This window comes from Salmo salar, chromosome ssa13 (assembly GCF_905237065.1).
Source record: "Salmo salar chromosome ssa13, Ssal_v3.1, whole genome shotgun sequence".
Taxonomy (NCBI): Eukaryota; Metazoa; Chordata; class Actinopteri; order Salmoniformes; family Salmonidae; genus Salmo; species Salmo salar.
In genome coordinates this window covers 83,059,414-83,081,491 of record NC_059454.1, presented here as the reverse complement: position 1 = coordinate 83,081,491, position 22,078 = coordinate 83,059,414, and the positions used below count along the sequence as shown (strand labels likewise).

Here is a 22,078-nt window from a genome sequence, read left to right as displayed (position 1 = left end):
CTCAAATTCTCCACACCGACATCAGAAGTGCTGCTACCAGACTTATTATACTGCTCAATTTATACACTTCGTTTATTTCCTCGCCATAGCTGCCCCTGTAATATACTGTCCTGAGATACCACATCTAATGAAGATTTAACTGCCCATCTACCTGTTTCCATAACACTGTCCTTTCAAAAGACAAAAGTTGCAGTATACCACATCCTGACAGAAAAGCTTTCAGACAAACAAAACTGTCTGAAAAAAACATTGAATAGCCCACCGTTTTCCGAAGGCTGTCTTAGAGTTAAGACATATGGTGGCGCTGTTAGAGATATTACTACTAGCAACTGGCCACTGATTGTTGAATCAAATTGCCGAATACAACAAGTGAAGACTTTACCGTGAAATGCTTACTTATGAGCCCTTTCCCATCAATGTAGTTAAAAATATATATATATATATTTGAACTACATTGATGGGAAAGGGCTTGTGTATATATACACACAGTTGAAGTCGGAAGTTTACATACACTTAGGTTGGAGTCATTAAAACTCGTTTTTCAACCACTCCACAAATTTCTTGTTAACAAACTACAGTTTTGGCAAGTCGGTTAGGACATCTACTTTGTGCATGACACAATGTTTTTTCCAACAAATGTTTATAGACAGATTATTTCTCTTATAATTCACTGTATCACAATTCCAGTGGGTCAGAAGTTAACATACACTAAATTGACTGTGCTTTTAAACAGCGTGGAAAATTACAGAAAAGGATGTCATGGCTTTAGAAGCTTCTGATAGGCTAATTGACATCATTTGAGTCAATTGGAGGTGTACCTGTGGATGTATTTCAAGGTCTACCTTCAAACTCAGTGCTTCTTTGCTTGACATCATAGGAAAATCAAAAGAAATCAACCAAAACCTCAGAAAAAAAATGATAGACCTCCACAAGTCTGGTTCATCCTTGGGAGCAATCTCCAAATGCCTGAAGATACCACGTTCATCTGTACAAACAATAGTACACAAGTATAAACACCATGGGACCATGCAGCCGTCATACAGCTCAGGAAGGAGACGCGTTCTGTGTCCTAGAGATGAACGTACTTTGGTGCGAAAAGTGCATATCAATCCCAGAAATACAGCAAAGGACCTTGTGAAGATGCTGGAGGAAACAGGTACAAAAGTATCTATATCTACAGTAAACGAGTCCTATATCGACGTAAACGAGTCCTATATCGACGTAACCTGAATGGCCGCTCAGCAAGGAAGAAGCCACTGCTCCAAAACCACCATAAAAAAGTCAGAATACGGTTTGCAACTGCACATGGGGACAAAGGGTCTTTGGAGAAATGCCCTCTGGTCTGATGAAACAAAAATAGAACTGTTTGGCCATAATGACCATCGTTATGTTTGGAGGAAAAAGGGGGAGGCTTGCAAGCCAAAAAACACCATCCCAACCGTGAAGCACGGGGGTGGCAGCATCATGTTGTGGGGGTGCTTTGCTGCAGGAAGGACTGGTGCACGTCACAAAATAGATGGCATCATGTGGGAGGAAAATTATGTGGATATATTGAAGCAACATCAAGACATCAGTCAGGAAGTTAAAGCTTGGTCGCAAATGGGTCTTCCGAATGGACAATGACCCCAAGCATACTTCCAAAGTCGTGGCAAAATGGCTTAAGGACAACAAAGTCAAGGTATTGGAGTGGCCATCACAAAGCCACTACAGTCCCTGGTTCATATCCAGGCTTTATCACATCTGGCCGTGATTGGGAGTCCCATAGGGTGGTGCACAATTGGCCCAGCGTCATTCAGGGTTTGGCCGGGGTAGGCGTCATTGTGAATAAGAATTTGTTCGAACTGACTTAAATAAAAAAATAAAAACTTAAGTTGATGTTTAGATGTATCTGTTACTTGAACTCTGTGAAGCCAGTTTCATCATAGCGCTTGGTTTTTACGACTGCACTCAAAGTTCTTGAAATTTTCGGGATTGACTGACCTTCATGTCTTAAAGTAATGATGGACTGTTGTTTCTCTTTGCTTATTTGAGCTGTTCTGCCATAATATGGACTTTTAACAAATAGGGTATACCACCCCTACCTTGTCACAACACAACTGATTGGCTCAAACGCATTGAGGAGGAAAATTAATTTTTAACAAGGCACAATTTAAATGCATTCCAGGTGACTACCTCTGGTTGAGAGAATGCCAAGCGTGTGCAAAGCTGTTATCAAGGCAAAGGGTGGCTACTTTGAAGAATCTCAAATATAAAATACACTTAGATTTGTTTCACACTTTTTTGGTTACTACATGACTCCATATGTGTTTTCAACAAGACAATGACCCAACACACCTCCAGGCTAGGTAAGGGCTATTTGACCAAGAAGGAGTGATGGAGTGCTGCATCAGATGACCTGGCCTCCAATCACCCAACCTCAACCCAATTGAGATGGTTTGGGATGAGTTGGACCACAGAGTGAAGGAAAAGCAGCCAACAAGTGCTCAGCATACGTGGGAACTCCTTCAAGACTGTTGGAAAAGCATTCCAGGTGAAGCTGGTTGAGAGAATGCCAAGAGTGTGCAAAGCTGTCATCAAGGCAAAGGGTGGCTACTTGGAAGAATCTAAAATATATTTGGATTTTTGTTACACTTTTTTGGTTAGTACATGATTCCTTATGTGTCATTTCATAGTTGTGATGTCTTCACTATTATTCCACAATGTAGAAAATAGTATAAATAAAGAAAAACCCTGGAATGAGTAGGTGTACAAACTTGACTGGTACTCTATGTATGTATGTATGTATGTATGTATGTATGTATGTATGTATGTATGCATGTATGTATGTATGCATGTATGCATGTATGTATACACTACCATTGTAAAGTTTGGCGTTACTTAGAAATGTCCTTGTTTTCCATGACAACATATATGAAATGAGTTCCAAAATGAATAGGAAATATAGTCAAGATGTTGACAAGGTTATAAATAATGATTTTTAATTGAAATAACAATTGTGTCCTTCAAACTTTGCTTTCGTCAAAGAATCCTCCATTTACAGCAATTACAGCCTTGCAGACCTTTGACATTCTAGTTGTCAATTTGTTGAGGTAATCTGAAGAGATTTCACCCCATGCTTCCTGAAGCACCTCCCACAACTTGGATTGGCTTGATGGGCACAACAGCTCCCACAACAGCTCAATAGGGTTGAGATCCGGTGACTGTGCTGGCCACTCCATTATAGACAGAATACCAGCTGTCTGCTGCTTCCCTAAATAGTTATTGCATAGTTTGGAGCTGTGCTTTGGGTCATTGTCCTGTTGTAGGAGGAAATTGGCTCCAATTAAGCGCCGTCCACAGGGCACAGCATGGCATTGCAAAATGGAGTGATAGCCTTCCTTCTTCAAGATCCCTTTACCCTGTACAAATCTCCCACTTTACCACCACCAAAGCACCCCCAGACCATCACACTCTGCCTAGAAGGCCAGCATCCCAGAGTTCGCCTTTTCCCTGTTGACGTTGAGACTGGGGTTTTGCGGGTATTATTTAATGACGCTACCAGTTGAGGACATGTGAGGCATCCGTTTCTCAAACTAGACACTCTGATGTACTTGGCCTCCCAGTTTGCGCTGTTCTGTGAAGGGAGTAGTATACAGCGTTGTACGAGATCTTCAGTTTCTTGGCAATTTCTCGCATGGAATAGCCTTCATTTCTCAGAACAAGAATAGACTGACAAGTTTCAGAAGAAAGTTCTTTGTTTCTGGCCATTTTGAGCCTGTAATGAACCCACAAATGCTGATGCTCCAGATACTCAACTGGTCTAAAGAAGGAACCTTTTATTGCTTCTTTAAATCAGCACAACAGTTTTCAGCTGTGCTAACATAATTGCAAAGGGTTTTCTAATAATCAATCAGCCTTTTAAAATGATAAACTTGGATTAGCTAACAACGTGCCATTGGAACACAGGAGTGATGGTTGCTGATAAATGGGCCTCTGTACGCCTATGTAGATATTCCTTAAAAAAAATTAAAAAATCAGCCGTTCCAGCTACAATAGTCATTTACGACATTAACAATGTCTACATTGTATTTCTGGTCAATTTGATGTTATTTTAATAAACCAAAAATGTGCTTTTCTTTCAAAAACAGGGACATTTCTAAGTGACCCCAAACTTTGGAATGGTAGTGTATATTCTAAAATAGTAACAATAAAGAGGCTATATACACAAGGACCGACAGTGTACTGGGGTATGAGGTAGTTTGGGGGATTGATTGAGGTAATATGTACATGTAGGTTTGGTTAGGTGATTGATTGATTGATTGAAGTACTATGTAGGTAGTGGGTGAAAAGCAGAAAGTCCGGGTGGCCGTTAAATTAACTGTTCAGCAGTCTTATGGTTTTGGGGTAGAAGCTGTTCAGGAGCCCTTTGGTCCCAGACTTGGCACTCTGGTACCGCTTGCCAAGCGGTAGCAGAGAACAGACTGTGACTTGGGTGGCCGGTGTCTGACAATTTTTAGGGCCTTCCTCTGACACCGCCAGGTGTAGAGGTCCTGGATGGCAGGGAGCTCGGCCCCAGTGATTTACTGGTCTGTACACACTACCCTCTGTAGCACCTTGCGATCAGATCCTGAGCAGTTTCCATATCAAGCGGTGATGCAGCCAGTCAGGATGCTCTTGATTGTGCAGCTGTAGAACTTTGAGAATCTGAGGGCCTATGTCAAATCTATTCAGCCTCATGAGCGGAAAGAGGCATTGTCGTGCCTCTTCACAACTGTGTTGGTGTGATTGGACCATGATAAGTCCTCAGTGATGTGGAAACCGAGGAACATGAAGCTCTCGAACGTCTCCACTACAGCCCCGTCGATGTGAATAGGGGCGTGCTCGGTCCTCTGTCTGTGTGTCTCCGTCCCATAGAGGCCATTGTTTGTTGACATATTTCTATATAACTTGGGGCATAGCAATAAGCTCCAGCATTTAATGCAGTGTGTGCATCCTACCTGGGGAAGGTCCTGAGTCCCAGAGAGGCCTATGGAGTCCAGGAAAGCAGAGAAACTGGTCTGGTACACATTCTTCACCTGGAACACAAGTACAACAGACGACCAATGAGATGACAGACACAGAAAACCCAAACACAGAATTCTCAGCCATGTAAATTTACTGTCTGAACCTCACCTATTCTGTGTAACAAATGACAACGTCTCAACCTTATAAGTGGATGGATTGGGTGTTTGTCTTAAGTAAATGTAAGAGAATGTCAATGTGAGGGCATGAGGCTTGCAGTAGTAAGGGGAAGTCCGGGACTGAAGGTCAAAAAGTCTTATTGTAAAGTGGCTGCAGCAGGCTAGGAGGTCTGTGCCTGATGAAGAACTCCAGAACACACACCATTAGATGGAAGGATATGACCAGGTCATCCTCCATCTGCAGAACCCTTCCTGCAGATAGCACAGACAATGCACATCAGCAGCAGTATCATAACACAGGCCTGTCTTAACAGCGTCATGGGAGAAAACAGACCCATGGATAGAAACCTGCTGCTCATCTCGCCAGAACTCTGACTAGACATGAAGAGGGAAAGTATATGTCTTTGTTGTTCTTCGCCTTGCAAAAAAAAAAAAACATTTGCAACATTAGTGATCAACAACCACTGACCCACCTTTTGCCAAAAGGAACATTATCCAGCAGCCCTGCAGGATTTCGTTCCACCTGGAACAAAGAGAACTGATCTGATCTGGGCACTGGCGCTGACAAAGGCCCCACTGGTACTCCTGGATCTACTACTTACTTCAGATCCACTGCCTTCTGGACTTGAGTGAAGGTAAAACTTGCAACTTCCAAGTTGGTCACAGCCACCAACAAACAAGCAACCCAAAGCCTTTTTTGAGTGTCCTGTTTTGATAAGAGAGAGAAGAAAATTGAATGTATCGTCAATCTCTCTGTGAATAACCTTGAATAATATTTATATCAGAGACAAATAGTTCTTGTTCAGTTTTTTATTCACTTGTTATATTCTATCCATCAGAGCAGACAGAAATGGTATTAGTAGATTAAAAAAATATATATATTTTCTACTAGTAACTTGAGGACAATGAGTGGATACGTACAGGAACTTTGTCCACTGAGGACTGAACTGCCTTCCATATTGTCCAGGCACGATCACACACTGCATCTGTCAGTCACAAAGTCGGCATCCTTCAATTTGTGCCTGATGGTTCAAAAAAAGAAAGTTAGACACATTTAGATAAACCATACATGGTGCACTCGGAATAGTAACAAAATCACTGTTTTGACAGTCATGATTTGTGAGGGGAGCAACAAGTACAGGTAGTTTGTTGTTGATGTGGCATTAGGGTGTTTTTAGTCATTGTCTGTAAACCTTAGTTGCTACATGCCTTTTGGACAAACCTTAACAATAAATACCCATTGATTTTAGTTCAACTGTCATACCCCACCAGAACACAAAATATAAGCTTGTTTTCCTCCAATGTTTAAACAATGTAAACGTAAAATGCCTTAAAAAGCTATACTTTTGATATCATTGATAGCCAGTCCTTGCATCCATAGCTGTTTCTGAATTTGAGAGTGGTTACATGTAGGCTCTGCATTTCTCCAGGCCAACCCCTCAGCTTTTTACCAAAAACAGAGGCAGGGTAACTGCTTTGTTATTGTTTCAACTAAGGATTATAGCTAGTTTTAAGGCCATAATTCTAACACTTAATGGTAGGAAATGTAATCCAGACCCAAATGTTGTGTCCATGCTTACTTACTAATGTTGAACAAGATTACTGAAGTGGGAAATAATATCTATGAACCGAGATCAAATCGACTGGAGTCATTTTAATGGGGGGCCTATGAAAGCCCCATCATATTCGCTAATTTATTTGGCAAGACAACAGTACCCAAGATCCTTAGCGTTCAGTAGTTAACAAAACAAGGGGCATGCCACATATTCTCAAATGCTGTAACTACTACAGTAACATGTTTTCCCAGCTGTTCGACTCGACCTGTTTTCGTATGGAATGTTGTTGGTAGCTAGCTCGCAAACAATTAATTATAATTTTACGTATAGAAAATAACGTCATATTTTAGCCAGTAACATAACAGGGTAGCTAGTGTTTTACACAATCAATTCATTTGACTCGGTATCTTGTTAAATACGACGGATAGATGGGAAGTTTACCATTCTATCGAAAAATCAGGTTTATCCTTGTCCGGGGAGGCATTTTTTATGCTGGGTTTAATTTCCTTGTTTTGTGCTGCTCCAGAGTTGCGTTTTCTGGGTGGCATCTTGGTGTGTTATCAGATTATTTAAACTAAATACAAATCAGTAACTGTATCGGTTTTCTATTTTATATCTCACTCCGATATCGTACAACCCCGATTTTCACTTGTCCGCTGACTCGCGGCAGAAAGAAACCGCGGAAAAAGGTCTCAGACGCACATCCACCAGACGTCACCCCTCTCCCCCCTCCTGAAGTACAACATCCCCTGGCGGCCATGTTTGAAGACCACCGCATCAATTCTTTCAACAACTGCATTATAACAGTACCTAAAACTGTTATTTGTGCAGGATTTGGCTGCTCTAACAAGAAAGACAACAGGAATAACATATTCTTTACAGATTAGCCGTAAATTATTACATCAGAAAAGCAAATCGACTTTTTTTGCAAATCAAGACCTAAACCCAGACAGCTGTGTTACATCCATGCTATGTTGTTGTTTTAGGGCTCTCTTTATGTAATGTGTTGTCGTGATGTGTGTTTTGTCCAATATTTATTTGTATTTTTTTTTAAATCCCAGCTCCCGTAGCCTTCATTGTAAATGAGAATTTGTTCTTAACTGACTTGCCTAGTTAAATAAAGGTTAAAAAAAGAAACAATGTGCAGTAATATTACAATTATATACATTTTATTATTTTGTCATAAAAGAGTACCATAGCACTGCTAGTCCTCTGGTGAGCTACATATCAGAGATGAGATGAAGACCACACAGTCACACAGCGACATGCGTCCTATAGCCAGTCTTTGTCAACGGACACAAACAGCTCTGCCCTGCACCACAAATGGCCTTTAGGCTACATACACAAACTCCAAATAAACAGAGTAAAAAACATTTAAAAGGATAAATAAAAACACAAATTCACAGTGTCCTAAAGGACAACCCGATACTTCTTCTAAGCAGTCTTTCTTATTAAAATAATATTAGAAGTCTCATTACAGTAAATTACAAAAAAGTATCCTTCTGGCTGGCAGGGCAAGATGCCTGGACAGTGAAATCCATTCTCGGTCTCTTCATACACACAGCTCTGCAGGCGATGATACACTCTCCACCTCCACCAGTGAGGAAGGGTCATGCCTCTACCATTTTCCCAGGTCATAGCTGTGAAATCCACCTCTTCAAGGTTGAACGTGTCTCTGTCAGGTTTACCATGAACGGTGCCTTCACCCTCTACTCATTCCTCTCCCCCTCCATTGTTGTTCAAGTTGTTCACCCTCCAGGAATTTAGAGGTCAAATAGATTTCTTAAAATGCTGAATGGAGAGAGAAAGAGATTAATAAATAGATTTTTATAATGAATGGGATTTGACTTTGTATATTTTCTATTTTCCTTACTGATGTAAACCCAGGGTTTCACAATAGGTGATCGACGGGTGATTTTTCTGAGCAAAAACACATATACAGTACCAGTCAAAAGTTTGGACACACCTACTCATTCAAGAGTTTCTTTATTTTTACTATTTTCTACATTGTAGAATAATAGTGAAGATATCAAAACTATGAAATAATGTAAATGTAAATGTAAATAACACATATGGAATCATGTAGTAACCAAAAAGTGTTATATCAAAATATATTTTATATTTGAGATTCTTCAAAGTAACCACCTACTGCAGTCAATTTGCAGTGTACAAATTATTTAACTATGTTCTGGCCTCCCGACCATCCGCTCGAGGAAATATTGGCCCACGGCTGAATGTAATTTGTGACTCCTGTCCTACATTATTTGCACACTGGCAGCCTTTAAACTATCAAGAGTTTCATGTGTTCTTAGTGTGGCTCCAGTATTCAAGCCATTTCAATACAGCTTTATTTGTCCCCTTAGGGCAAGGGTGGGGGACGTTCGGCCTCCGGGCCGTATACGGCCTACAACACCGTTTAATCAGGCCCCCGAGCCAATTCATAAATACGTTTTTTTTATATAAAAAAAAGCTCTAGACATCATTTTTCCACATAAAAATCATTTTTCCAAATCCATCCACCTCACCCAAAGCCTTGGCGCTACCAGACAGCTCATCATCATTGAGCACCTGTACATCAGAAAAATGGCTACAGTAAAGAAAAGTAAATGCAGAGTGTAACATTTTCCAAGACAAATGAATATAGAAAGGCAAACCTGTATGCCTAGTTTGTGGGGATGCACTTGCAAGTAATGAAGTAGCGTCATTACAGCTCGAAACATGCTAAACTGAGTGAGTTGCAAGGACAACCTTTTGTGGATAAAGTCATTGCTCTTCAGCGGGGTTTGGGTGCCCAACAAGCCGCCTTTACAAAACCTTGTTTGGATGGGGAAAATGTTATGCAAGCAAGTTGTGGTGAGCGAGCTTATCGCAAAGAAGCTGAAGCCTCATTCGGAAGGAGAATTTGTAAAAGAGTGTCTCCTTGCCACTGCAGAGTTGCTAGCACCAGACAAAGTTAAATTGTTCCAAAGTATCAGTTTGTCTGGAAGAATCGTCACGGAGCGGATAACTGACATGGCACAAAACATTGAAGGACTTCGCAAGAAATTGAGTTTCTCTCTTTGGCATGTGATGAAACGACTGACATAACAAATAATGCCCAATTTGCCATTTTTGTGCGTGGGATTACAGCGGAGTTGGACACAAGGGAGGAATTGCTGTCTTTGGAAGCCATGCATCGCACCACCAGAGGTGAGGACTTGTCTTGGCTATGAGCAAATTTGAGCTACGGTTTGAAAAATTAAGTGTCCTTAATACAGATGGAGCACCAGCCATGGTTGGCTCGAAAAAGGGGTTAACCGCATTAGTGAATAAATAAATGAGTTGTCTCCGTCTTGATCCAAGTGATTTAATTGTATGCAACTACATCATACATCAAGAAAGTCTGTGCACAGTCCCTGAAGCCGAACAATGTAATGGCAACTGTAGTGTCGACCATCAATTTTATCAAAAGCAAAGGGCTGAACAACCACTAGTTTAAGGAGCTATTGAGTGATCTTGAATCGGAGTATGGTGATCTGGTTTACCACTGTCAGGTGCGATGGTTGAGCCGTGGAAACATGCTTGCGCGGTTTTATGACTGAAGGATGCCATAAAACAATTCATTAAGGGGGAAACCTGTTGCGGAACTGAGTGATGACAAGCGGATGTGTGATTTGGCCTTCATAGTGGACATAACCAAGTATCTGTCTGACTTGAACATCAAGCTCCAAAGGCCGAACCAGCTTCTCAGCGATCTGCTGTCAAACGTGATATCATTCGGAGCTAAATTAAAGCTGTGGCAAGTCCAACTAGAAAGGGGTAACACAGTGCATTTTCCTACTCTGCAAGGACAAGAGCCTGAGATTACGTCAGAATATGCTGCTGAGTGTGGAAAGCTCACAAAGGAATTTTGTGAGCGGTTTAAAACCTGTTGGGGCTACAGGTTAGCAATGAACCCCGAGTCGGGATTGCTAACAAGGCTGGAAATTCAAAACATCAAAAATCTAATAATTTCAATTTCTCAAACAATCAACTATTTTACACAATTTAAAAGATAAACATCTCCTTAATCTAACCACATTGTTCGATTTTCAAAGAGGCTTTACGGCAAAAGCATAAAGTTAGATTATGTTAGGACAGTACATAGCCACAAAAGTACAAACATCCATTTTCAATTCAAGGTCAGGCGTCACCAAAAGCAGAAACCAGCTAGAATTATGCACTAACCTTTGTCAATCTCCATCAGATGACACTCCTAGGACATTATGTTATACAATAGATGCATTTTTTGTTCCATCAAGTTCATATTTATATCCAAAAACAGCATTTTACAGTAGCGTGAAATTCAGATTTTTTCTTCTCTGAAATGCTTCCGGTGAACATAACAAAATTACTATTCGAAAACATTGGTAAATTATAATATTGTCATTCAAAGAATAATATATTATCATCTCGTAATTGCTACCGAATGGCCAGATCTCAAAATAACTTTACTGGGAAATCACATTTTGCAATAAACGGGGTGCTATGCTAAGAACAATAAGCTATGCTATACAGTTAGCATCATCTAATATCGATAATAACATTGTAAATATCCCCTTACCTTTGATTATCTCCATCAGAAGGCACTGCCAGGAATCCCAGGTCCGGAACAAATGTGGTTTCTTTTGACAAAGTTCATAATTTATGTCCAAATAACACCAAGTAGTTAGCGTTCATTATGCTCCCACAAAACGTGGTGGGGGGTTGTAAAATCACGCCGAAAAGCTAAAAAAACCTAGTAAATAATCTATTTACGTTCGTTCAAACATGTCAAACGTTGTTTAGCATTAATCTTTTGGTCCATTTTTAACGTTAAACATCAGTAATATTTTCACACAACCTATCCTATGTCTAGATCAACAATAATGACAAACTCACGCTTCTCAGATTTGTGTGCAGGCGCAAAAAAATAAAGTGATGACATGTCAACTTCCTTGCATTCTAATTTGCTCTCTGTTTATCATAGACGCTTCAAACAACTTTATAAAGATCGTTGACATCTAGTGGAAGCCGTAGGTGTTGCGAAATGAATCCTTTCTCACTATGGTATCTATAAAACAATGACACTAAATAGTACAGTCACAAAATTCACTTTTTTTTTTAAATCTATTTTTCACAGGTTTTTGCCTGCAATATGAGTTTTGTTATACTTACAGACACCTTTCAAACTGTTTTAGAAAATTCAGAGTGTTTTCTATCCGAATGTGTTAATAATATGCATATCCTAGCTTCTGAGTTGGTGTAGGAGGCAGTTAAAAATGGGCACATATTTTTTTCAAAATTTCTCAATACTGCCCCCGAGCCCCAACAGGTTTTAAGGATGTGAAAAGTAAACTGGAGTTGAGCATATTTGCAACTCCGTTTAATATCAAACCAGCGGATGTGCCAGATGGCCTACAACACAAAGTCATTGAGCTGCAAAGCAATGACAAGCTCAGGCCCAGGTACAACAACCTCCCTCTCCTTGAGTTCTACAAAATGTATGTTAGCACTGAGCATGTTCTTGTTCTGAGGAGACATGCACTTAAATTCGCATCTGTGTTCGGGACGACCTAAACTGACCCTTGCAAAGACTCGATTCCGCTCAAGACTGACTGACACCAACCTGGAAAACCAGCTGCGAGTAGCGTCATTTTTACTGCCAGCTGACATCAAACGCCTCGTCAAAGATAAGCAGTTTCAGCCATCGCAGTAGAGGTGAGTTTGAATAAGTAATCCTAATAACAACAACATTATTTACAATACTAATATTTATTTAAATAGGACTAGCACTTTTCTAAATACTCAAGCACACAAGAAACATCATAAAAGTAATATTTAAACTATAAAACCAATGTCAGTGATTAAAGTCACATTAAAACATGAATAAAGCAGAAAATAGCACATGTTAATAATACGGCCCCCAAATTAATTTATAAATATCCAAATGGCCCTTGATGGCAAAAAGGTTCCCCACTCCTGCCTTAGGGCAATTACTATAGCCGTGTAACATGGCCTGGGTGATGACAGACAGGAGGAAAATGGGGTGGACGATACTGATGTCTTTCAGTGTCCCAGACTCTTTGCTGATGGCCATGATGGCCCATATGTGGATCTGCAGACAACAGGTGGCGCCCATGCACACACCCAGCTCCTTGCCCCTGCGGGATACACATAGGCACCATAGTGCAGCTGGGTGTTGTACATCTCAATGAAGATATAGGTCAGGATGAACTGGAAGCACAGGGACACAGAAACAGAGAGGTGGGGTGAAACAAAGGCAACAGAAATGAAAACATCAGCAATAAGACTTTGCTCATAAAATACACATATCAGACATACTGAGGGGTGATTGAAAAGAAACCCATAGAGAACACAGCCAGGGTGAAAGGGGATAGATGTCAGTTTCTTTCAATTATTCACCACTGTGAGGGTGCAACAAAGGGTGGATTTCAGACAGAGAGGGATGCTTTCCCAGAGACATAATGTAAAGGTCAAGGGTCAAATAAATTTGCCTGACTCGCCAGTAGGAGAAATGGGGTGCAGAATACCCAGCATGCTTTGAAGTAGAGCAGCACTTTGCGGCACCAGGGAGGACAGAGACAGATCATTGCAATGATGTCCTGGCAAAACTGGTTCACTCATGTGAATATTAAGGAATGCAGACACACACACACTTATTAGTCAAAGTATCTGAAGACACTAATGACATACAGTAAGTGTGTGGCATGTCTGAATAGGGGTTAGTATGTGTGCTTAGTATGTGAAATGTAGCATGCAGGGTATGGAGTTAGAGGTGCATGTTGCTGTGTACCATAGAAGAAGGAGATGCCAATGAAGAGGGTAATGATGAGGCCGAAGCTAGTGGTGAAGGAGTCGATGAGGTTGAACCAGTAAATCCCTCCCTATGGAGAGAAGGACACCAGCACTAACATACACACGCCTTCCTCACTAATAAACAAGTCAAGACACACACACACGTGATCAACAGCATTCCCATTAGACAGAAGCCGAAACACAGCAGTCCCAGGAACGGAGACTTCTGCTTCATGTTAGCTCTGAGCTGTGGGAACTCATCCAGCATGGCCATGGTGATACCCTCCATGTCACCAAACTACAGGGGTGAGGGTCAGAGAGACAGGGAGTGGGGTGTTAGATGTCTGCGTTTGGTTGGTTTAAAGCGCTGTGGTTCAATACAGAACAAAACTGTGGTTTACCAGAGTGTCGACCCCCAGCATGAAAAAGAAGAGGATCGACCAAAACACAGAGCCTGGCAGTCGAGCAAGAGGTTCTGAGTATGCCACAAACGCCAAACCGGGACCTGGCGGAAGAACAATAATGAGCTTATATTTCCCATAAAATAACTTTATTGCCATGATAATAACTGGATGTATTGTGATTACCATGTCATAAACGTAAAATAAATGTATTGTTAATACAAGAGTGATTTTCTCATTGAGCGCTACCAGTGTCTTCCACCTCTCTAACAGGCACTCCCTTCCTCCAAGCCATGTGACCCAGGATTGAGAATATGGCAAACCCCACAAAGAAGCTGGTGCTGCAGTTCCCTATGGTGATGACCAGACAGTACCTGAAAGCAGAACAATGTTAGAGTAGACTCCATTTCCCAGCATGCCTATAGCCTCAGAGTGCATAGAAGAGTACTACTGACCTAATGACATTGTTATTAAACCTATTGTAGGAGGCCATGGAGAGTAGCCCACCAACACCAATCCCCAGTGAGTAGAAGATCTGGGAGGAGCATCGTTCCACACCTACATGGTAACGGTGACAGTTAAGACATGCTGTTTACTTTGTTGGCCAGCAGCAAGGGCCTTGATACACATCATTAAAGGTAGGCACACACACACAAAAACACACAACCTATACTTGACTAGATATTATACCAGCCTGCCTCCACTACGGGACGTACCTGTGCACTGGTCAGCCGACCCCAGTCAGGGGTCAGGTAGAAGGCAACACCCTGAAGTGACCCCTCCGGTGTAGCACCTCTGATGATCAAAACGATCAGCACTAAGTCACGTAAACCACCTACAAAGTTAGAGTAACAGCTCTTAAGTACATAGCTGTTTTCAACCTTCTCTCTCTCTACCGCACCTGCTATTACGACCTCTGAATGCCCGGCTATGAAAAGCCAAGTGACATTTACTCCTGATGTACTGACCAGTTGCACCCTCTGTGATTATTATTTGACCCTGTTGGTCATCTATGAATGTTTGAACATCTTGGACAACAATCTGGCCTTAATGGCCATGTTCTGTTATAATCTTCACCCGGCACAGCCAGAAGGGTACTGGCCACCCCTCAGAGCCTGGTTCCTCTCTAGGTTTCTTCCTAGGTTCCGCCTTTCTAGGGAGTTTTTCCTAGCAACCATGCTTTTACATCTGCATTGCTTGCCGTTTGGGGTTTTAGGCTGGGGAAACTGGATAATTCAAGTGGAGACAACCCTCATTCGTTTCATTGTTTATACACTGAGCTGATGCACGTATACACGGCCTGTAAGGACAGTTCCTACAAACAGCACTATGGCTTTATAATCACTTACAACATCTGGAATGCTGCCAGCCAACACAAGAGGATTCATCATTCAACTATGTGCTAGCTTCACATGGAGAGCTGAAGGAGACTCACAGTAGACTAACTAAGGTGTGTTTGCGGTAGCAGAGGTGGGGAAACCTCCACACGTTCCCCAGTCCCACACAGTAGCCGATACAGGAGAGCAGAAACTCATACTTCCCACCCCACTGCTCTCTACTGAGAATATTTGGGTCTGTTGCGGGTGCAGGGGGTGGGACTCAAACTGTGGCTGGGATGAGGGATTGGTGACATCATGAGCTAAATTAAACCCATTCAGCTGTGCTGGACTCTAGAACAGATATAACACATTTAAAACTGTCAGACAGATCCTATAACGGTGTCATGCCTTGATTTCGAAGAGTATAATTCCATGTCACAAGTGAAGTACTGCCTCTCAATTTTAACTTGTATGAGACACTGGGACTGCACATTGTTTAGGGTAAATACAGTCAGTGACAATGGTAGGAATTGCTATGTAGTCCAGATTAACAGATATGGGTGTGGTTCACACATCAGGAAATGTGAGTGAGTGTGTGTGTTTTCAGTGGACCTGAAAAGACAGCAAAGAGATTAACTAAGGACAAGAAGTGGAAGTAGGTCAGGTTAAAATGGCAGTTCAGTTTTTGGAACAGCAAATCATTTGATTTAGGCCACTACCATCTGCCTCCCTTCATCATCAACATCATGACACATTGTAAGTCATACAAGGGGAATAAAGAGTACCCTACAGGTAGTTGATATCAAATGTTTAAAAAAATAAAAGGAGAGCTGCACACTCTAGGAGCTCAGATGCTAAAATACACTGCTCAAAAAAATAAAGGGAACACTTAAACAACACAATGTAACTCCAAGTCAATCACACTTCTGTGAAATCAAACTGTCCACTTAGGAAGCAACACTGATTGACAATACATTTCACATGCTGTTGTGCAAATGGAATAGACAACAGGTGGAAATTACAGGCAATTAGCAAGACACCCCCAATAAAGGAGTGGTTCTGCAGTGGGGACCACAGACCACTTCTCAGTTCCTATGCTTCCTGGCTGATGTTTTGGTCACTTTTGAATGCTGGCGGTGCTTTCACTCTAGTGGTAGCATGAGACGGAGTCTACAACACACACAAGTGGCTCAGGTAGTGCAGCTCATCCAGGATGGCACATCAATGCGAGCTGTGGCAAGAAGGTTTGCTGTGTCTGTCAGCGTAGTGTCCAGAGCATGGAGGCACTGCCAGGAGACAGGCCAGTACATCAGGAGACGTGGAGGAGGCCGTAGGAGGGCAACAACCCAGCAGCAGGACCGCTACCTCCGCCTTTGTGCAAGGAGGAGCAGGAGAAGCACTGCCAGAGCCCTGCAAAATGACCTCCAGCAGGCCACAAATGTGCATGTGTCTGCTCAAACGTTCAGAAACAGACTCCATGAGGGTGGTATGAGGGCCCGACGTCCACAGGTGGGGGTTGTGCTTACAGCCCAACACCGTGCAGGACGTTTGGCATTTGCCAGAGAACACCAAGATTGGCAAATTCGCTACTGGCGCCCTGTGCTCTTCACAGATGAAAGCAGGTTCACACTGAGCACGTGACAGACGTGACAGAGTCTGGAGACGCCGTGGAGAATGTTCTGCTGCCTGCAACATCCTCCAGCATGACCGGTTTGGCGGTGGGTCAGTCATGGTGTGGGGTGGCATTTCTTTGGGGGGCCGCACAGCCCTCCATGTGCTCGCCAGAGGTAGCCTGACTGCCATTAGGTACCGAGATGAGATCCTCAGACCCCTTGTGAGACCATATGCTGGTGCGGTTAGCCCTGGGTTCCTCCTAATGCAAGACAATGCTAGACCTCATGTGGCTGGAGTGTGTCAGCAGTTCCTGCAAGAGGAAGGCATCGATGCTATGGACTGGCCCGCCCGTTCCCCAGACCTGAATCCAATTGAGCACATCTGGGACATCATGTCTCGCTCCATCCACCAACGCCACGTTGCACCACAGACTGTCCAGGAGTTGGCGGATGCTTTAGTCCAGGTCTGGGAGGAGATCCCTCAGGAGACCATCCGCCACCTCATCAGGAGCATGCCCAGGCGTTGTAGGGAGGTCATACAGGCACGTGGAGGCCACACACACTACTGAGCCTCATTTTGTTTTAAAGGACATTACATCAAAGTTGGATCAGCCTGTAGTGTGGTTTTCCTCTTTAATTTTTAGTGTGACTCCAAATCCAGACCTCCATGGGTTAATCATCCAGCGATCATACACTGTTTACCAGGGGGCAGGGCTACCGACGTTAAGGCTAATCTAAAGACGGTGCTGGCTAAAGCTAAAACTGGCGAGTGTAGAGAGTATAGAGATATTGTTATCCACGTCGGCACCAACGATGTTAGGATGAAACAGTCAGAGGTCACCAAGCGCAACATAGCTTCAGCGTGTAAATCAGCTAGAAAGATGTGTCGGCATCGATTAATTGTCTCTGGCCGCCTCCAAGTTAGGGGGAGTGATGAGCTCTACAGCAGAGTCTCACAACTCAATCGCTGGTTGAAAACTGTTTTCTGCCCCTCCCAAAAGATAGAATTTGTAGATAATTGGCCCTCTTTCTGGGACTCACCCACAAACAGGACCAAGCCAAAACTTAATTGAGGAAAATAAGAACAATCCGAAATTTCTTTTTGATACTGTCGCAAAGCTAACTAAAAAGCAGCCTTCGCAAATGGAGGATGGCTTTCACTTCAGCAGTAATAAATGTATGAACTTCTTTGAGGAAAAGATCATGATCATTAGAAAGCAAATTACAGACTCCTCTTTAAATCTGGGTATTCCTCCAAAGCTCCATTGTCCTGAGTCTACACAACTCTGCCAGGACCTAGGATCAAGGGAGATACTAAAGTGTTTTAGTACTATATCTCTTGACGCAATGATGAAAATAATCATGGCCTCCAAACCCTCAAGCTGCATACTGGACCCTATTCCAACTAAACTACTGAAAGAGCTGCTTCCTGTGCTTGGCCCTCCTATGTTGAACATAATAAATGGCTCTCTATCCACCGGATGTGTACCAAGCTCACTAAAAGTGGCAGTAATAAAGCCTCTCTTGAAAAAGCCGAATCTTGATCCAGAAATTATAAAAAACTATCGGCCTATATCGAATCTTCCATTCCTCTCAAAAATTTTAGAAAAAGCTGTTGCACAGCAACTCACTGCCTTCCTGAAGACAAACAATGTATACGAAACGCTTCAGTCTGGTTTTAGACCCCATCATAGCACTGAGACTGCACTTGTGAAGGTGGTAAATGACCTTTAATGACGTCAGACCGAGGCTCTGCATCTGTCCTCGTGCTCCTAGATCTTAGTGCCGCTTTTGATACCATCGATCACCACATTCTTTTGGAGAGATTGGAAACCCAAATTGGTCTACATGGACAAGTTCTGGCCTGGTTTAGATCTTATCTGTCGGAAAGATATCAGTTTGTCTCTGTGAATGGTTTGTCCTCTGACAAATCAATTGTAAATTTCGGTGTTCCTCAAGGTTCCGTTTTAGGACCACTATTGTTTTCACTATATATTTTACCTCTTGGGGATGTCATTCGAAAACATAATGTTACATTTCACTGCTATGCGGACGACACACAGCTGTACATTTCAATGAAACATGGTGAAGCCCCAAAATTGCCCTCGCTAGAAGCCTGTGTTTCAGACATAAAGAAGTGGATGGCTGCAAACTTTCTACTTTTAAACTCGGACAAAACAGAGATGCTTGTTCTAGGTCCCAAGAAACAAAGAGATCTTCTGTTGAATTTGACAATTAATCTTGATGGTTCTACAGTCGTCTCAAATAAAATGAATGAAGGACCTCTGCGTTACTCTGGACCCTGATCTCTCTTTTGAAGAACATCTCAAGACTGTTTCAAGGACAGCTTTTTTCCATCTACGTAACATTGCAAAAATCAGATATTTTCTGTCCAAAAATGACGCAGAAAAATTAATCCATGTTTTGTTACTTCTAGGCTGGACTACTGCAATGCTCTACTTTCCGGCTACCCGGATAAAGCACTAAATAAACTTCAGTTAGTGCTAAATACGGCTGCTAGAATCCTGACTAGAACCAAAAAATTTGATCATATTACTCCAGTGCTAGCCTCCCTACACTGGCTTCCTGTTAAGGCAAGGGCTGATTTCAAGGTTTTACTGCTAACCTACAAAGCATTACATGGGCTTGCTCCTACCTATCTTTCCGATTTGGTCCTGCCGTACATACCTACACGTACGCTACGGTCACAAGACGCAGGCCTCCAAATTGTCCCTAGAATTTCTAAGCAAACGGCTGGAGGTAGGGCTTTCTCCTATAGAGCTCCATTTTTATGGAATGGTCTGCCTACCAATGTGAGAGACGCAGACTCAGTCTCAACCTTTAAGTCTTTACTGAAGACTTATCTCTTCAGTAGGTCCTATGATTAAGTATAGTCTGGCCCAGGAGTGTGAAGGTGAACGGAAAGGCTGGAGCAACGAACCGCCCTTGCTGTCTCTGCCTTGCCGGTTCCCCTCTTTCCACTGGGATTCTCTGCCTCTAACCCTTTTACAGGGGCTGAGTCACTGGCTTACTGGTGTTCTTCCATGCCGTCCATGGGAGGGGTGCGTCACTTGAGTGGGTTGAGTCACTGACGTGGTCTTCCTGTCTGGGTTGGCGCCCCCCCTTGGGTTGTGCCGTGGCGGAGATCGTTGTGGGCTATACTCGGCCTTGTCTTAGGACGGTAAGTTGGTGGTTGGAGACATCCCTCTAGTGGTGTGGGGGCTGTGCTTTGGCAAAGTGGGTGGGGTTATATCCTGCCTGTTTGGCCCTGTCCGGGGGTATCATCGGATGGGGCCAGTGTCTTCTGATCCCTCCTGTCTCAGCCTCCAGTATTTATGCTGCAGTAGTTTGTTGGGGGGCTAGGGTCAGTCTGTTACATCTGGAGTATTTCTCTTGTCTTATCCGTTGTCCTGTGTGAATTTAAATATGCTCTCTTTAATTCTCTCTTTCTGTCTTTCTCTCGGAGGACCTGAGCCCTAGGACCATGCCTCAGGACTACCTGGTATGATGACTCCTTGCTGTCCCCAGTCCACCTGGCCGTGCTGCTGCTCCAGTTTCAACTGTTCTGCCTGCGGCTATGGAACCCTGACCTGTTCACCGGACGTGCTTGTTGCACCCTCGACAACTACTATGATTATTATTATTTGACCATGCTGGTCATTTATGAACATTTTAACATTTTAACATCTTGACCATGTTCTGTTATAATATCCACCCTGCACAGCCAGAAGAGGACTGGCCACCCCTCATAGCCTGGTTCCTCTCTAGGTTTCTTCCTAGGTTTTTGGCCTTTCTAGGGAGTTTTTCCTAGGGAGTTTTTCCTAGCCACCGTGCTTCTTTCACATGCTTTGCTTGCTGTTTGGGGTTTTAGGCTGGGTTTCTGTACAGCACTTTGAGATATCAGCTGATGTACGAAGGGCTATATAAAAATAAATTTGATTTTGATTTGATAAATTGGATTTCCATTGATTATTTTTGTGTGATTTTGTTGTCAGCACATTCAACTATGTAAAGAAAAAAGTATTTAATAAGATTCTTTATTTCATTCAGATCTAGGATGTGTTGTTTAAGTGTTCACTTTATTTTTTTGAGCAGTATATTTATGTCCAACGTTGACAGACAAGCTGTCTTCATCAGGGTAGAATGACAAACACTGCAGGATGACTCATTTATATAGTGTCAAAAGACACAGGTGTCTGTAATCATGGCCGGGTGTGGCCTGATATCATTGGTTAATTTTCATATTAAAATAGCATACAAAAAACATAAATGGATAGCGTACAATCACATATCCAATTTGGCTACATAAGCCTACAAACATTTACAATAGCAAAATCACAATAATCACAAGAATGGCTTCAGATCAAAGTCTACGTTAAGACCAAAGGGAGCAAGGGTCTTTAAATTAAAGATCCAAGCAGCCTCTCATTTTAACAAATTGTCGAGGTCACCCCCTCCTAGGGAGGGTGGTGACATGTTCGATGCCAATATAACGTAGAGGCGAAATCGAGTGGTTTTCTTCCAAAAAGTGGGCCGCAACTGGGTAAGTCGAGTTTTTGCACCTAATGATGCTACAATGCTCCGAGATATGTACTTTGAATTTGCGCTTTGTTTTACCCACATCATTTTTACCACAAGGACAAGTTATAAGATAAATAACTGTCTTAGTGGGGCACGTGATAACACCTTTGATTGGGATCTGTTTCCCTGTTTGGGGGGGTTTGAAGGATCTACATTTATAAGTGCCATTGCATTGAGCGCAGCCATTACACTTGTAGTTTCCATCCAGGAGGGGCGCAAATACACGTGCAGAGATATCTTGGGGTGGTAAATCAGAGCTTACCAGTTTATCTCTGAGATTTCTGCCCTGCGAGAATACGACCAAGGGAAGGTTCGAAAACACATTACCGATACTATCATCGGATCTTAGAATGTGCCAATGTTTGAACGATTCCCTTGATTTGTTCAGAGCACTTTGAATAGCGGGTAGTTAGAACGCAAGAAGGCTTATTTTTGCGAGACTGACCTTAAAAGGTCATGTCTCGTTTTGAATTTTCTCAATGACAGAATTAATCTGACCATTTTTGTACCCACTCTCCTTGAATTTTCTTTGCGTCTCAGCCATATTTCTGTCGAAATCAGATTGTTTTTTTTTTACAAATTCTTTTGATTCGACAGAATTGGCTGTATGGCAAACTGTTTTTTAAGGGAAGT

The 22,078-nt window shown here is 42.4% G+C and overlaps 2 pseudogenes; both read right to left on the bottom strand.

The window, feature by feature from the left end:
- Positions 1–7,447, bottom strand: part of LOC106568040 (retinoblastoma-associated protein-like) — a 34,438-nt pseudogene extending 26,991 nt beyond the window's left edge.
- A 57-nt stretch (positions 7,448–7,504) lies between these two features.
- On the bottom strand, positions 7,505–16,006 carry LOC106568041 (sodium-dependent proline transporter-like; annotated as a pseudogene).
- Positions 16,007–22,078: the final 6,072 nt, after the last annotated feature.